At 46.2% G+C, this 17,370-nt stretch overlaps 1 non-coding gene across 1 annotated transcript; it reads right to left on the bottom strand.

Annotated features, from left to right (window-relative positions):
* Positions 1–4,078: 4,078 nt before the first annotated feature.
* Positions 4,079–4,200, bottom strand: LOC121141015. Its single transcript, XR_005877968.1, has one exon. It is a non-coding gene; the product is annotated as a U8 small nucleolar RNA (small nucleolar RNA).
* Between the last annotated feature and the right edge of the window lie 13,170 nt (positions 4,201–17,370).

Raw genomic sequence — 17,370 nt, 5'->3', positions numbered from 1 at the left:
CTGTCTTGGACCTGAAAGATGCATTCTTCAGCCTCCCATTCGCAGAGGCGAGTCAACCCATTTTGCTTTTGAATGAGCAGACCCAGAGGGAGGTTACAGCAGGCAGCTTACCAGGACCACGTTGCCCTAAGGATTTAGAAGCTCTCCAAGCCTGTGTGATGAGGCCCTAAGTGCCGACCTCCTGCCCTTCCATTAGAGGTTTCTTGGGACCATACTATTACAGTATGTAGATGACCTCCTTCTAGCCTCTAAATTAAAATAGACTGTAAAAGGGCCACAGAGGGACTGCTGTAAGAGTTACAGACTCTGGCTACAGAATGTCGGCTAAGAAAGCCCAGCCTTGTACATCAGAGGCTGCCTATCTTGGCTCCAGCTGGGGGAGGATAAAAGGAGCCTGTTTCAGAGCAGGATTGCTGCCATCCTTCAGATCCCGACTCCAAAGACTAAGAGACAGGCTCAAAAGTTTGTATGTGCGGTTGGGTATTGTTGCCTCGAATACCAAGGTTTGTGAAAATGGCAAGGCCTCTGTATACTACCATAATGGGGGCACTTAGCCCCCTAGTTTGGACTGAGACTGAACAAAAGGCAATTGAGGCTTTAAAAACAACTGTGACTTGGGGTCCAGCTCTAGCACTTCAGATGTATCAAAACATTTTCATTTGTCCATGACATTGCAAAAGGAGTTTTTTGTTGTTGTTGTTGTTGTTTTGTTTTTCGAGACAGGGTTTCTCTGTATTGTTTTGGAGGCTGTCCTGGAACTCACTCTGTAGAGCAGGCTGGCCCCCAATTCACAGAGATCCACCTGCCTCTGCCCCCAAAGTGCTGGGATTAAAGGCGTGCGCCACCACCACCCGGCAATTTGTGCCAGATTTCTGATGTTGATGGTTTCCTTCACCGCTTAGCTTTTTTTAAATGCCTTTCCACAGTTGGAAGCTTAGCTGGGTGGGGTCTTGCCCCACTTAAAATATCCAGCTGCTTTCCTAACCCAAAGTCCACATTCTGCAGGGAGGGAATTCCAGGTCCCCAGTAAGTCCAGCTCTGGGAGAGAGTGGGGAAGTGGCATCGCTTCATCTTGTAGTCTCCTTATCTAGTGTGGAGGAGATGGGTCTCTCTGGGCATGGCTGACACCATGCTCACCCTCGGCTAAATCTCTTCTCATGGCTATGAGGTAAAGATACGAAAATCATGTGTACAGTCAGAAGTGAGGCTAAACCAGGGAAGCAATCTTCAGTGTTCCTCAGAAGAGGGTCCAGTGAGCTGCATGACTGGGTTGGTATGAATTAGTCCCCCCTTCTGGGGCAACTAGCTAAGTCCTTGCTGAGTGCCTTCAGGCCTGTCACCTAACCCCCAGACCTCAGACTCCTAGGGAAGTTCAGAGCCCACTTCATCATTATCATTTAGTCTTCTGCCCCAGTAAACTTCAGGGTATATTTTTTCCTTTGGAATCCTGAAAATGAACTAGAAGTAAGATTTCCAAATAAAATATAAGATGTGCAGTTACAGTCAAGTTACACACACACACACACACACACACACACACACACAATCAGTTAATTGGCCAGGGACAGGCTTATACTAAAAGATTATTCATACATGTTAATCTAAAATTCAAAGTTAATTTGGCAACTTTTAACTTTTTACAGAGGTGTGTTTCACTCTATTGTCTAGTCTAGCCTTGAACTTTCAAGCAATCCTCCTGCCTCAGTCTCCTGAGTAGTTGTGGGTCACCCACCATACAATCAGCTTGGTGTTTTTTTTTTTTTTCCAAGTCTGGAAATCTCATTTAGGGGCAATGTCCATGCTCTCAACAGCAGGGACAGGCAAACTGGAAGCCAAGAGATAAGTGTGGGTGACACGGTGACACCCTGGCACTAATGTCAGGCCACCAGGTGGCAGCCAAGGTCTGTGCAGCTTTGGCTTCAGGGGGTGGGCTCCCACTGACTGCAGCAATGAAAACTTAAAGGGACAAGGACCCTTTATTCTCTCAGCTTCTCCCAACCTTATATCCCACTGTTCATCTTCAACCTCCTCTATTCCATTGAAGTTAATCCACTCTTGTCTAGTCACACTCCAGCCAGAAGTTCAGGAATTGTTCCCCACCCCTAAACATTAGACACAATTTTCAAAAAAGAATAGCCTTAGGTTTGTCATCTCAGATTGCTTCGTAAGTAAGTACTGCACATGCCAAGATTGATCCAAGCACAGGGCACATGCCTGCAATCCATCTGCTTGAGAGGTAAACACAGGAGGATCAGGAGTTCAAGACCAGCCTAAGTCATGTAGCAAGTTGAAGGCCACCAGGCTTCAGGAGACCCTATTTCTAAACTGGTAAGTACAGAGACATCTACACAGATAGACAGATGGACAGACAGAGACAGACAGACACAGACACAGACACAGAGACAGACAGACAGACAGACACACACAGAGCTATGCTGTTTAATACCCTTTAGTGAGCACTTTTGATGTAAATCCAAATTGAACAACAGTAAGTGTAACATGAACACAGAATTTGTTTGTTTGTGTCAGGGTCTCACACAGCCCAGGCTGGCCTCAAATTTGACATGTAGCTGAGGATGACCCAGAGCTTCTGATCCTGTCTCTCTTCCTGGATGCTGGGATTGCAGGTCTTCAGTACCATGCTAGGCTGCTCAGAGGCTTTTGAAAGGCAGATTGGAAAGGCATGTAAAGTAGCCCTTTCAGCATTTTAAAATGTTAATGACATGTCAAAATAATATTTGGTGTAGTAGATTACGTAAAACACATTACTAAAATAAATTTCCTCTATTCATTACATTTTAGGCTGCAGCAAGAATATTTTAGGTTATCTCTGTAGTTTGCATTAGTATTCTCTTAGTCATGGCTGGCATGAGCACAGTCTTATTACTTTTGAAACAGAGGATCTCCTGTAGCCCAGGCTGGTCTTGAATTTACTATGTAGCCAAGGTAGACTTTGAACTGTGATCCTCCTGTCTCCTCTTCCTGGGGCCTGATACAACATCCCCCTGCTCTTGAGGTCTTGGGTGTAGAGATAGGACCATTACTACTTAGTCAAACAAAGCCAAATTCTATAATGAGACCGCCCTTGAGTGTCCTGATTCACTTCTTATGTCTCCCAAACACCCATCCTTTTCATTCTCCTGGGTGAGTTCAGCTCCCACCACTTCCTTTTCTTTTTTTAAAACCTTTCTTTCCTTCTTTCTTTCTTTCTCTCTTTCTTTCTTTCTTCCTTTAGGTTTTTTGAGACAGGGTTTCTCTGTGTAGCCCTGGTTGAACTCACCCTGTAGCTCAGGCTGACCTTGAATCTACAGAAATGTGCCCGCCTGTGCCTCCCAGTGCTGGGAATAAAGGTGTGCACCACCACCTTGTTGTTGTTGCTGTTTGTTTTTAATGTGTATGAGTGTTTTCCCTGTATGTATGTCTATGCACCATGTGATATCTAGCTCTTGAAGAGGTCAGAAGAGGGTGTTGGAGTTGTGCCCAAATTCTGAAACCCCAAAATCACCAAGAGACCCATTTCAATGCAAAATCAGAGTCTTTTATTGTAGTTGTTTAACAAGCTAAACCCATTAGCTCGGGCCTTTCACCCACTCATCACAGTGGGCGGCTAGAGAAAGACCCGGAGAAACCACGGGGCAGGGATCTCATAGGGCAGCATAAGGGGAGTGTCTAGGGGTATGCAACAGCCTCAGGATTGGTGTGCTTCCAGGCTTGGACGACCTGCCCTATGTTGATTGGTAAACTGGTTGTTATGGCCCATAGGCCCTCCCAGGACGGTTGCTATGCTCTGCACATCGCTGTTATGCACTTGATCGGAAAGCACAGCCCAGCCAGCTAACTTCTGATTGGTTCCTTGTCACAAGGAGGGCATCTGACCTCCTAGTAACCAGGACAGGAGGGGCAAGGTCAGGTGAGCACATGTTAGCCTGTCATGGCTGCTAAAACAGAGGGCTAGTCCTGTCGATTGGATGCCTGGAACTGGAGTACAGATGGTAGTGAGCTACAAACTGTAGGTGATGGGAATTGAATCCAGGTCCTCTACAAGAGGAACAAGTGCTCCTAACCACAGAGCCATCTCTTCAGACCCATAAATAACAATCAAGATGCTGTGGGTTCTGGTTACACAGATACAGGGACAGAATCACCAGATTCTATTTGCCCTCCAAAAAGAGGACAAGTAAGGATTAGCCTAGTTGAGGATCCTAGAACTTCTTAAAAGGCCTTACAAATGCTGAGTAGGGTTACCAGATGTGTCAGTAAAACCACAGGATAAGTTACAGTTTGGTTTTTTTAAAAATAATTTTGACCTCCTAGGTCTTCTTTCTCTAACCCCCATGTGCCAGGATTACAAGAATGTTCCACTACACCCAGCTGGCTACAATTTTAAAATAACAAAAGTATTTTTAAAGATTTCTTTTTGTTTTTAATTCTGCTATACATGTGTGTTTGGGTGAGGATGTGGATGTGGGTGCAGGTGCCACTGAAGGCTAGAAGAGGGAGGGCATCAGATTTCTCAGGAGCAGAAGTCTGATGTGAGTCGCGGGTGCTGGGAATTGAACTTGGGCTTTCAGCAAGAGCAGTAAGATCGATTAACTGCTGAGCCATCTCCTCTAGCTCCAAATAACAAAAATATTAATGGTGAGCCAGTGAGAGGGATCAGTGGGTGAAGATACTTGTCACCAAGCTGACTTATCTGAGTTTGATCCCTGGAACACACATGGTGGAAAGAAAGGATTGACTCACACATTAAATAAATGCTATTCATTTTTCCAGGTAATTAAAACGTAACAGAAATTCTATTTCATTTGTTCCCTAGTGTCAGGACCCATGAAAAGGAATTCATTTCATCTTGCCTCAAGTTCAGAGAGTTCAAATCTGTCTTACTACCTATAAGACATAGCTTGGTGGCTGTAGAATGTTTTGGCCTTGGTCTCTAAATAACAACAGACTTGGGCTCAGGTGTGTTTACTCTTGTCCCTGAAGGCAGCCTGGCAGGTGTGGCTACCAAATACCTGGAGGATTAAGGGAAGTAAGTCTCTTTGCCCCTTATACAAGATAATGGAAATCCTCTGCCATTGTCCCCACTTTTGGTTGGATACCTAAGATTGTTAAAGAATAAACTTGGGGCACATTCAGTATGGATTGAATGACCCTCCTGACAACTATCCTGTGTATCTGTCTCCTCTCTTAACCCCTTTAGCTAGCTTTTCTTTATCCACACTCCCCCTTTCAGGTACGAACCGTGGGCTGCTGGGCTGGCTCCTACTGCAGGCCCGCAAAGATCGCCTCCCACACCCTTGTCAATGGTGCATGGTGGGACTGTAGTCTTAAGCGCTATTTAACTAGGAAGGCTGTAAGCTTAACATTCCATGTTCCTCAGTCCCATACCCCAGGGCCTTTGCAGCTCACAGATCAGCTGTACATTACCCTCAGGGCCATGCTACCCCATGTTTCTTCTGACTTTCCTTGTAACTCCCGAGTTATTGGAAGCTTTCTCTTTCTTGAGACCCTTTCCTCCCCTTGGATCCTACAGTCACTAGCCCGTGCCATTGCTGGGAGATGGTGGAAGTTTGGGGCCTAGTGGAGCAAAACTGGTTAATTGCTCTTGAAGGAACGTTGGACATGTGACCTCATCTATATTTTCTCCCTGGCTCTGGGAGGGTGCTATGTGAAACTGTTTCCTCCATGAGGACAGTGTTTGACACTGTTTCTGGGGAGTTGTAAACAAATATATACTCACCCAGATAGGAAACTGATGACAGACCAAAGAACAGATACCACCAAATTCAATATGCTGAATCATTGAGCTTTATTGAAGTTACAGGAACAGGGGTGAGGGATTAGTTACAGGAGCAGAAATAACTCAAAGCTGTATCATCAAAGCCCATACCAGCATGCATGAGACCCTCCCAAAACTAGAAATGCAGAACACACCACAGTACAACCCTCATTCAGCTCAACTGAATGCAGAGTATCCTTTCCACGTAAATAAGATGGTCTGGGTCCCTTCCATGCAGCTTGGCTGATCTCTGCTTCTCCTAGGCAGCTCAGCTGGTCTGAGCCTGCTTTAGGCAGCTCAGCTTGTCTCGGCACATCTCTCAGCAGCCCTTACTACTTACATATGCCTGGGGAGGGAGGGGACCTAGTGAATTCGATCAGTTTCAGGGACTTCCTGAAGTCATTAAATTGTTTACTTTCCAAGCTTAGTGAACTTCCCTTAGTGAGTATTTCACTTGTCCTTAAAATAACTTGTTTTATTTCCCCTTTAACATCTTATGTTTTAACAAGTTTCCCACCAAAAGGGAAGGCTTTAATCTTAGAGGAAGCTGTTATTACAACAGAGGAGGATAGACTTCTAGACTTCATCACATGCTCACAATATGAAGTGCTGTTGCCACAGGCCCAAAGTAGCAGGGCCAATGGACTAACACCATGAACCAAAATGGAACTTTTCTCCTTTCAAGTGATCACAAGCATTTTGTCAGTGGTTGGAAGCCAATACCCCAGGAGCACAGATGAAAGCATTTTAACAATACAATACATCATAGGTATTTAGTCAAGGAAGTGACTATCCCAAGGCTTTCCAGTAATGGGAATGAGACTGAGTATCTGTAGTTGTTTTTTTTTTTTTTTTTACCCTTTGAGGGCCTACCACCCAGCTCTCAAATAAATACACAGAGACTTATTCTTATAAACACCAGGCCTTAGCTTGGTTTATTTCTAGTCAGATTTTCTAACTTAAATTATCTTGTTTCTTTTTAACTTCATTTTGTCTCTGGGCTTTCTACCTTTCTTTATTCTATATATCTTTCTTTCCTTCTTACTCCATGTCTGGCTGTGTGACTGAATGACTGGCCCCTCCTCTCCTCTTTTTCTTGCTCCCTCACTCTTAGCTTTCTTCCCTAGATTTCTCCTCCTATTTATTTTCTCTGCCTGCCAGCCCCACCTATTTCTCTCCTGTCTAGCTATTGGCCATTCAGCTCTTTATTAAACCAATCAGGTGTTTTAGACAGGCAAAGTAACACAGCTTCACTGAGTTAAACAAATGCAATATGGGTTGGACAGATGGCTCAGAGATTAAGAGCACTGACTGCTGTTCCAGAGGACCTGAGTTCAATTCCCAGCAACCACAGCCATCTATAATGAGATCTTCTGCCCTCTTCTGCCCTGCAGGAGTACAGGCAGGCAGAACAGTGTATACATAATAAATAAGTCTTTAAAAAAATGCAACACCATCATTAAAAAATATTCCACAGCATCAACGAATGTAACATGGTTTTTTTTTGTTGTTTTTTGGTTTTTTTTGGTTTTTTTTTTTTTTTTTTTTTTTTTACGAGACAGGGTTTCTCTGTATTGTTTTTGAGGCTGTCGGTCCAGCCCAGCCTCGAACTCACAGAGATCCGCTTGCCTCTGCCTCCCGAGTGCTGGGATTAAAGGCATGCGCCACCACCGCCCCGCTTGAATGTAACACGTTTTAAACCACTATTCCACATCAGGTGCTGGAGCTTGTTAGACCCCTTCAGCAGGCAGGCGCCTTCTTGGGAAATGGGAAGAGCTTATGTTCTGCAGCCCAGGGAACTGGGCCTCCAGTCAGTCACACTGTCACCTTCCTTGCTCCTGCCCTCAGGCCTCCAATTTAAAGGAAGATCTTATTTGCCAAATCTCCCATGACAATTAATGAATGCCGCCTCAATCCACATCAGTTCTTGAGCCTTGAGGACTGTTATTATCTCTGTGTTATTAGCAAAGACAAAGGAAAAAACTGAACTCAGGTCAGCGAGATGGCTCAGTGGATAAAGGCACCTGTTGATAAGCCTGACAGCCTGAGTTTGATCTCAGAACCCACATAGTGGAAGGAGAGAACTGACTCTCATGTGGTCTTCTGACTCTCTCATGTGTGTGTCATGGCAAGCCCATGTGCTTCCTCCCATGCACAAACACACATTAAATAAATGAAAAAAAGTTTTAAATTTTAACTCAAATTAAGGCCTATCTTGGGCTTATTTTGTCCTGTCAATATACTTTGTTCCTACACCCTAGATGGCGTGGATCAGAAAGTCGCTCTTCAGTGACAGGGTCCTTAGCAGAAGGACCAGGGATGGAGAAATAAAGAGGATAGGAGAGTTGGGACCGGGAAGTCTTACTTAACCTGTTAGCTTATGCCAAGCAAGTTGTTTATGTCAAGAGGTACAGCATCTTATGTATGATTTTCTGGGAAAAATGAGACAGAGTCAGCAGAAAACCATCAAACAATGGGACAAAGTCAGCAGGAGTTACACACAGGGAACACAGGATATCTCAAATATGTCACAGGGCACACACTTAGCAGCCTTGATAATCACAGGCCTTCTAGGGGCAGTGGGAACGGGGATGGGGTTGTGGAGTTCCCAGGGTCTGAAACCACAGCTCTCCCAATGCCCCGGCCCAGGACACTACGGGGTCTGTGAAGCATGCTCCTGGTTTAGGTAAGAGACTACGTTCTGGGGCTGGAGAGATGGCTGGGAGGTTAAGAGCACTGGCAGCAGCCACGTGGTGGCTCACAAAAGAGATCTGGTGCCTTCTTTTAGCCTGCAAGCATACATGCAGACAGAACACTACATACAAAATAAATCTTTTTTAAAAAAGCTGTTGAGGGAAGGGGGGAGGGAGGGAGGGAAGGAGGGTGAGAGGGAGGGAGGGAGAGAGAGAGAGAGAGAGAGAGAGAGAGAGAGAGAGAGAGAGAGAGAGAGAGAGAGAGAGAGAGAGAGAGAGATCTTCTCCACATATCAGGGCCTTAAGGAAAGCCTGGCTCCCAGTACCTGATACACCCTAAGTGCAGGAGGGCTGGTGTGTCCATGTGTGGGTCTGGTGTGGTATGTATAGGCGCATGTGTCCTCTGGTGTGGAGGCCGGCGGCCGATGGATATCTTCCCTCAGATGCTCTCCACCTTTTCTCTCCCTGAAAACTTTTATCTTGTGTGTGAGTATTTTGTTCAAATATATTCTAAATGCATGTCGGATGTTTGTGGTATGAATACCACATAGGAGCTGGGAACTCAACCTGGGTTCTTTGCAAAAGCAGCAAATGTTCTTAACTGCTGAGGCATCTCTCCCCAGACCCTATACTTTTATATTGTGAGACAAGGTCTTTCATTGAACTGGAAGCTCACTGATTCAGTGAGGCTGGCTGACCAATGAGCTTCAGAGATACCCGATCTCTGCCCTCTATCCTCACTCCAATACTGGGGTTACAATCATGTGCTGCCATGCCTAGCTTCTTACATGAGTTCTGGGGATCTGAACTCAAGTCCTCAGGATTATATGAAAGGCACTTGATCAAGTGAGCCTCCCTTCCATGCTTCAGGAGTTTCTAGGTAAAAAAATCAATCTAGAAACATGACAGTTTTGTTTCTTCCTTTCCAAAATTTACATTAAAAATTTTTTCTTAGGTCATTACATTGGCTGAGTCCCTGCATTATTGTAGGCATCCATGATATTCTCATTTTATTTACTTATTCATATATATGTATATGGATGTTTTATTGGCATATATGTCTGTGTACCACTTGCATGCCTGGTACCCACTGAGACTAGCAGGCATCAGATTGCCAAGAACAGAAATTACAAAGGGTAGTGATCCACAGTGTGGGTGCTGGGAATCAAACCCTAACCCTCTGGAAGAGCAGACAGTGCTTTCAGTAATAGAGCCATCCCTCCAATTCTGTGTTCCCCATTTCAGTAGAACATCTCTGTGTTAGTTATTTATTGCTATGTTTAGAAAATCTCTCTCTTAGCTGGGCATGGTGGCACACACCTTTAGTCCCAACACTAGGGAGGCAGAGGCAGGCAAATCTCTGGTTCCAGGCTACCCTGGTCTACAGAGCTAGTTCAAAGACTGCCAGAGATACACAGAAAAACCCTGTCTCAAATAGATAAATAAATAGAGTTCTATATATGTGTGTATCTATAAACTTCCAAAAAATCACCCCATTTTGTGTCACAACAAGCATAGGTTTGTGGGTGGGTTGAATGGTGTTTAATTTACACACACATACATAGACACATATACACACCTTTGCCCAAAATGCTTGAGTCCATATTCAATCCCTAGCACCATCTCCAGCACCTACTAAGAGTGTGTGTGTTATTGTGTGTGTCTGAATGTGTGTGTGTACGTGAGTGTGTGTGAGTATATGTGTGTGTGAGTGTCTGATTGTGTCTCTGTGTGTGTGTGTGTGTGTTTGTGTGTTACAGTTTCTGAAGTTCAGGAATTCAAGTAGCTTACTTGAGTGGTTTTGATTCAAGACTCATGAGGTTACAGTGGTAATGTTATGTCAGCTATATTTTTCTAAAGATTTCAGATGTAAAAATGACCAATAGGCTCTGGGAATATGCTCAGCTATGTAAGCCATCAGGGAAATGCAAGTAAACGAGATACCACTCCATAATAGAGCAGTTACAGTGTTGGACATCAGCAACTAGTGCTGACAAGAAGTCAGAACTCTCACATGCTACAGGTGAGACCATAAAATCATATAGCCACTTTGGAGTTCCTTAAAATGCCATACAGTGTGATCATGGCTCAACATGGTCACTGGTAGGTATATACCCAAGAGAAAGAAAGACATTATACCAAAGGTTAGACATGAACTTTCATGGAATCACTATTCAAAATAGTCTCAATGTGGAAACAAATCAAATGTCCACCAGCTGACAGATAAACAAAATGTGGTAAATCCATAAAATGGGGTATTATCTAGTTATAAAAAATCATGAAACGGGGATGGAGAAATAGTTCAGCAGTAAAGAGCACTGGCTGTTCTTCTAGAGGACCCAGGTTTGATCCCCAGCATCCACATGGCAGCTATAACATCTGCAACTCCAGTTTCAGGGGATCTGATGCCTTCTTATGGTCTCTTTGGGCACCATGTATGCATGTAAAAACATCCATACATAAATATAAATTAAACCTCTAAAACCTAAAGGAATGAAGTACTATTGAATGCCATAATAACATGGATAAACTTTAAAAGCATGCAATTGAGAGAAGCCTATCATAAAATATCACATCATATGCTCCATATGCAGCCATTCACACTGCGTAACAGTGGTAGTCTGCACATCCCCTGGTAGTCCTATAAGAGTGGAAAGCCTGAAGAGATGGCTTGTTGTTTAAGAGCTCTTGTTGCTGGAAGACCTGAGCTCAGTTCCCAGCATGTCATCTGGCAGCAACTACCCTTACCTACAGCTCCATGGGATCCAATGCTGTCTTCTGAACTCCAAGAGCAGTACGCTCTTGTGCCCAACCCTACCCCCCATACACATAATTAAAAAGAAAAATAAAACCATTTATAAAAAGATTTAAATGGCTGGAACATTCCAACTGCCTAGTGATTTTGTACTCACAGTGCTGAACACAGTGCATGACTCATGTTCTGTGACAGTGGTACAAAGAGCCACCGCACTACAAGTTCTGAAAGTATAGCATATGCAATTATGCATAGTAAACAGCACTAGATAGTTAATGACACATGGCTGTGTCACTGGCTTATATATTTATTGTACTATTTATTGTTATTTTAAAGTCTACTCCTTCTGCTTATAAAACATTTACGGTAAAAGCAGTATGCCTTGTTTCGGGAGTAGCAGCCTCCTTGGTCTCATATTTAAGTTCTCTTCGTGCATGCACAAGTCACATCACATGACTGACTCAACTCTCACAGTGTGTGTAAGAGCACTCTATAATGTTTGCACAATGACCAAAATCATCTAACCAGGAATTTGTCAGAACATACCCTAGTTGTTAATGTAGCATGACTGGACACAGACTGTATCCAATAGATAACTTCACTGAGACTTAAAGTTGATTCACAGTCACTGAGTGCTGGAAGGAAGCTGAATAAACTATTACTAGGTGCAGGGGTTTTCTTGAAGATTACGAAAATATTCTGGGTTAGTGGTGTTGGTCACACAGATATGGACGTTGTATACTTTGTTTTATTTTTTAACATTTATTTTGCTTCATTTTCTGGGTCAGAGTCTCACTATATAATCCAGGCTGACTTTCAGACTCACAATTCTCCTGCCTCAGCCTTCAGAGTGCTAGGATTATTGGCGCCTATGCCACCACACCCTGGCTAGTTAGTCATTGTATACTTTAAGTGGATTGGCTGAATGGTATTTGAATTCATACACACACACACACACACACACACACACACAGAGAGAGAGAGAGAGAGAGAGAGAGAGAGAGAGAGAGAGAGAGAGAGAGAGAGAGAGAGAGAGCTGAACTGCTTCAGAGTGGTTTGCACACAGACTGCCTCCAAGATGACCTTTCTGCTAGCCTCTCATCACAGGAGCCTTTTCATAGGTCTGCCCCAAGGACTGTGATGTGATGACCCTGCTTCCCAGCAGGAGCAATTCCAGAGAAAGAGCAAAGAGGAAAACAGTACATTCTCAAAGCTGGAAGTGACAAACTTCCAGCACATTTTACTGCCAGAGCAAGTCACTAAGTACAGCTTTTACTCAAGTGAGGGTTTCAGGCTCCTCCTCCTGAAGGGAAGAGTCTCAGAGAATCTGTGTGCATAATTTTGAACCATCACAGCTTCTAATGGTGCCCAATGAGGTCTGTTGGTTTCTATAATCTCTTACTTTTTCTCAATTCTTCTTTGGTTTTTCGGGACAGGGTTTCTCTGTAGCTTTGGAGCCTGTTCTGGAACTCTCTCCGTAGACCAGGCTGAACTTGAATTTGCAGAGATCCACCTGCCTCTGCTCCCTAGCACTGGGATTAAAGGCATTCACCGCCCCTACCCCCCAACCCCCGCTAATTTTTCTTTCTTTCTGAGATAGGGTCTCATACAGTCCAGGTTGATCTTGGATTTGCTATGTAGCTGAGGAGGGTGAGTTTCTGGTCCTCCTGCCCCTACTTCCAAAATGCTGGGTCTCATACAGTCCAGGTTGATCTTGGATTTGCTATGTAGCTGAGGAGGGTGATTTCTGGTCCTCCTGCCCCTACCTCCTAAGTGCTGGGATTACAGGCATGTGCCACTACAGTTGCCCGAGCAGCTCCAGCGTCAAATCTAATGTGTTTCTTCCCATTTGCTGAGCTGTTTTGTTGGGCCTCATTCTTCATTTCCTCACACTTGGAGCTGGACACATTTCTGGTCAGGAGTGCAAAGGACCGAGTCCCACCTGGGAATCTTAAGGTGTGTTTTCTACCCAGCATCCCTTTCTCTGCGGCCCAAGATTTCCAGGGAGAAGATTGTCTTTATGCCTCTGTCCCTCTCACTGGCCTCTTCCCATCACTGTGAGAGAGCAGTTGACTGACAGTCTAAAGCTACAGTTCTTCAGGATCTGCAGTAGAGACCACTGTCTTCTTGGGAAGCCTCCAGCTATTGACTGAACAACTGGGTCACTAGGGCTGGGCCGGCTGGGTCCAAATGGGGCTACAGGAAATCTTCACACCAGTGCTCTTGGCTGGCTGAGACCTGCTATCCTCCCCGTAGCCGAGTCTTTCCCTTTACCTCTCTTCCCATAGATGTCAGAGCTGAAACATGGCCTGAAGGGTTCCTCTGCCCAGCTCTGCTTCCTCTCCTTTTATCTTTATCCAAGTATTTCCTCCAGTAAATCTCTTTTGCTTCTAACTGGGTCTTGGCAGCAGCCTCCTGGAGGAGCCGACTGACACTAGGCTCCAACCCCTCTTCCACTTCCAGCCCCCATTCTCCCAAGGGAATGTGTTCCCTTCCCATCCCCCCCCAGCCCCCCCCCCAGCTCTCAGAAGCATGTTCTCTCCAGGGTCTCATCCTGTGCCTGGCACACAGTAAATGCAATGACTTTTTGTTTCTAAGTGAATTGTAAGCTCTGCAGCCGGGCACAGCCTGTCCCCTTCTCAGAGCACAGCGCACACGGCGCCTCCTGGGTGAAGCTGGGGTGCCAGCTCTGAGGGTCAGAGGCACCATTCAGGCTAATGGAGAGGATGAGTCTGAGGTGGGGAGACAGGGGTTGGGGGGACAGAGCAGCATCTCCAGCTCCTGGGGAGGTTCACTCCCTCTGGGTGTCAGGTGTCCTGTGCACTTGGGAGGCCATAGCAGGTGGATCTCTGCAAGTGGCAAGCCTGCATGGTTCATGCAGTGACTTCAAGGTCATCCTGAGATACAATTCTAAATCCTCTCTCAAATATAATAGAGCAAGCCCCCCCAAAGATACAGATAAGAGTGAGCAGCAGAGAAAAACTATATAACCAACACAGAAAGACCAGGTAAGGGGTTCAATTGCTCCTAAATTCATCTTTGAGTGCTGACATGAGCTTTAGCTTTTTTAATGTATGGGGGTTCCAGACAGGGTTTCTCGGTGTAACAGCCCTGGCTGTCCTGAAATTCACTCTGTAGACCAGGCTGACCTCGAACTCACAGAGATCCTCCTTCCCCTGCCTCCGGAGTGCTGGGATTAAAGGCATACGCCACTACTGCCTGACAAGCTTTAAGTTTAAATTGAGGAAGAATTGGGGCAAAAGTCTACATGCCTAAGCAGTCCTGGTTGTATGCGGTGGTCCAAAGAGGCTCTTATTTGTTTGAGACCAGTTCTCAGGTGATGATCTTTCACATCCAAAGTGCGGCCCTGGTTTGCAGGGTGGTCTGTCCTTTAAGGATTGTCTAGGGTGGCTGCTGGCTCAAGACAACTGGGACCCGGGATAGGACACTGTAAGAAGGTGACAGCAGTAAGATGAAGTAGCTTGCTCTCTGTGCCTTCAGCCTTGAAAGGAAATGAAACAGGTGAGGTCCCTCAAGTTCCCAGATGGCCACTCCATGAATGACCAGCACACCTTCGTGCAGAGGCAGGCAGGAGACTGGGGGGACTGAAGGCTCTCCCCCTGCTTTTACCTATAGTTACCAAGTGAGGAAGGAGTTAACCCTCTTTTAGCAAAACAATCCCTAAGCCTCTGTTACAAAATGGGGCTGGAGATGCTGCTCAGTGGCAGAGAGCTTGGTGAGTGTAAGGACCTGGCTTTTAGCCCCAGCCCCACAACAGAAAGGGGAGGGGAGAGAAGGGAAAGAAATGAGACCTATGGTGAGGCAAATGGAAAGAGGCAGAGATAAAGTCAGGGAGACCGGAGTTTAGGGAGACAGGAGAGGTCACAGGCAGATGGGGATAGGAGTGAGAAACCAAAAGAGATGGAGCAATGGATCTGGAGTGAGGTGTGCGCGCTGGTCATCTCGGCATTCAGAAGGCTGAGGCAGGAGGGTTCCCAGGCTGATACTAGGCTGGCCTACTTAGCAAGACCCCATCAAAGAAGAAGGAGGGAGAGAGGGAGGGAGGGGTGATATGGACAGGAATAAAAAAGGACTCATTTCTTGGACAGACATCTACTCCGTATCCCCACCGACGCCTGCTGTGAATCAGGGTGGGGGAGGCTCAGAGGCAAGTTTCACCTCTGTCCTATCCTGCTCATTTGGACCCTGCTGTCCTCCCCATGGTACTTCTACTGGGGAGGAGGAAAACAGGGACCTAGATAAGACAAAGTTCCCCAGTGAGTCAGTGTCCTCGCCACATCCCACAACCCCCACCCCAAAGTGAGTAGATACAGACACTGTGGTTCCCCAAACCTTAGGATTTGCTTTCTCCTAGGTAAGCTGCTTCGTGCTGCCCCAAGGCATGAGTGAGTGTTTTAGACAGCAGATGCTGGCCTACATTAAGAGTCTTGCCTAACATCCTATAGGTAACTGGGAATTGCCCTGGTCCTGGTCGTGCTAAGAGGAGACCAAGGCTCGGAGAAGGCTTGACTTCTAAAGGGCGTCACCACCCCAGCTGGGTCTGCATAATCTTTCCAAAGCTGGGTCCTGAGACGATTCCCGATTCCGTCTGGCAAGGGAAGGCGTGGAATGTGGAAAAGGGAGTTGAGTGGGAAGTCAGGCCCTGTGACAAAAGGAAGTACCACACAATCCCAGACTTTTTCCCAGGAAGGCTCCCTGGGCTTGTCTGTGTCCTGCCCTCTCCCTCCCTCCCCTGCCACCACTTCCCCTACACTGCCCCTCTTTTCTCCACCTCTGGGGAGGGGTCTGGTGTCCATGTCAGTTACACTCATTTTCTTTTCATTGTCCTTGTCTATTTTCCCCCAGGTCAATGCTAGTTCTGAAGCCACAAAGATGGGCCTCATGACCTGGTATTCACTCCCCGGAAGCAGCACACTGAGCTCCCCTTCTCAATATTGGCTCTGACTCTGCCCCACTGGGATCGGACTTCCTGGAGAGTAGGATGGAGGATGGAGGGGGGTTGGGCCCAGCCAGCCCTGATTCCCAGCCTTTAACCCCCTCAGCCCCATGGGACCTGAATGCAATTTGAATTTTTATTGTCCTTATGGAGCTTCAATTTCTTCCTTCCTTCCTTTCTTTCTTTCTTTCTTTTTGTTTGTTTTTCGATACAGGGTCTCATTATGTAGCCCTGGCTGTCCTGGAATTTACCATATAGACCAGGCTGGCCTCAAACTCAGAGATCCACCTGCCTCTGCCTCTGGGAGTGCTGGGATTAAAGGTGTGCACCACTATGCCCAGCTGAGCTCGGTTTCTTTATCTATATAATGGGTGTAAGTGCCAGCTTCACCAGATGGTTGGAAGCTGAATAACACATCAGCTTGTGGACATGGGAAACAGTGCTGAGTAAGCCCCCTCCCTAAAAGAGAGACCCATGATGCCTTCTGAGCCACACTCCTAGAATAGAAGGCATGCAGATGAGGCCCTCTGAGCCATTTTCTGCTTGTCTGGGGACCCCGTCTCTCAAATACCTAGTGCCAGCTCTGCTCCTGGTTGTTTTCAGGTCCTATCCTGGCTGTGGGTTCCAATCATCAGGCAGGAGTATTGGTGTTGGATCAGATCTGTACTTAAGAGTCCCAGGAGTCCCAGGGCTCCTGGGGATTTGGAGTATGCCAATAGTCTTTCTGAAACCCAGGACTTGGAAGGAGTACCAGAATCAATCTTCCTTTCCCAGAAGACTTGCGAAGTCCCAGGGTGGGCCCCAGAGCCCCAGCCCTGCCCTCACCTCTTCTACCTGTCTTGGCTGAGTGAGGTCCATGGCCTCTTGCCAATGTCACAGATTTGGGTGTGGCAGCCACAGCTGGGTTAGGAGTACAAGGACAGGTTCTGGGGGTGTCCCTGACTGCACCCTTTTCTCACTCCAAAGGAGACACAGCTCCTCCTTGGCTTCTCGCCTCCACCTTCCACCGTCACAGCCCAAGGCTTTGGCTCCCACAGACATATCCTTACAGGCTGGCCTAGGGCAGGTGACTGGACAGCTCTGAGGGCAGGGTGAGTGGAGGCGGGAGCCCAGCAATGTATTTATCAGCCAATCAGCAGCCTGCCCAGCCGGTGGATTTGGTTACAAGCCCAAGATCACTCCATAC

This window comes from Mesocricetus auratus, unplaced genomic scaffold (genome assembly GCF_017639785.1).
Source record: "Mesocricetus auratus isolate SY011 unplaced genomic scaffold, BCM_Maur_2.0 Super-Scaffold_100006, whole genome shotgun sequence".
In the NCBI taxonomy this organism is placed as follows: domain Eukaryota; kingdom Metazoa; phylum Chordata; class Mammalia; order Rodentia; family Cricetidae; genus Mesocricetus; species Mesocricetus auratus.
Note: the sequence above shows the minus strand (reverse complement) of the source record. Positions and strands in the feature narration are given on the sequence as shown.